The following is an 841-nucleotide window of genomic DNA, read 5'->3' on the forward strand; positions in this document are numbered from 1 at the left end:
GTAAAAATCGACGCGTTTCAAAAAGGCGGGGCATAGAGGAGAAACAATAATGTACAGTATGTGGAAAATAATGTGTTTTTTTAACCTTAAACCGCATAAACACATTTCATTACACCAAATACACAATGTTCTTTTTAGCAACATCATATGACCCTTTTAATAGCAGATTTTGATGACACCAGTTAAAGGAAGGGTCATTTAAACAGGATATTACTCTGTAACTTTCCTAGCTAAGCAGAAAAGCACATCGATGCATCAGATATGCACTGCAATCAAATGTAACCTTACATGCAACATCTTTACTCAGCAGATTTTAATCAGACACATTTCACGCAAAATGCTTTCAAAACAAGATAATAATCTCTGCCATAAACTTACAGAAACACATTTAGTAACAGACCGATGAATCTGCAGATATTTGATCATTATGGGATTATCTTCCTCATTCATTTCAGGCAACCATTTTCAAATATTTTTAGTAACTAACAATTTATTTGTAAAAAAAAAAGTGTTTATCTCAGCAAGTGTCAATTTTATTGATGCATATTACTAGTGGTCGACCGATATTTGTTTTTTTGACAGCCGATGTCGATGCCGATATCTTGGAAAGCAGGGTGGCCGATGGTCGATATAAAGCCGATATAATTGTATTTATTTTAATTAATATTTACGAAATTTGAAATCATCTGAAAATGGATAAAAAATAAAATTTTAAAAATAAACATACTTATACTTTAGAAGACAAAGCATTTTTCACAAATAAATAAATATTTTATATAAATCTAATTAAAAAGGAAGTAAACACTAACACTGTAACCAACAGGGCACTCAGTATTCTGGG

General features: G+C 31.3%; 1 protein-coding gene across 5 annotated transcripts in view; it reads right to left on the bottom strand.

The window, feature by feature from the left end:
- LOC107754912 (protein FAM57B-like) overlaps nt 1-841 on the bottom strand; it is a 16,292-nt gene that overhangs the window by 10,578 nt on the left and 4,873 nt on the right. The window lies entirely within an intron of this gene.

Source organism: Sinocyclocheilus rhinocerous, unplaced genomic scaffold, assembly GCF_001515625.1.
Source record: "Sinocyclocheilus rhinocerous isolate Xijiao unplaced genomic scaffold, SAMN03320098_v1.1 scaffold1063, whole genome shotgun sequence".
NCBI classification, from domain to species: Eukaryota; Metazoa; Chordata; class Actinopteri; order Cypriniformes; family Cyprinidae; genus Sinocyclocheilus; species Sinocyclocheilus rhinocerous.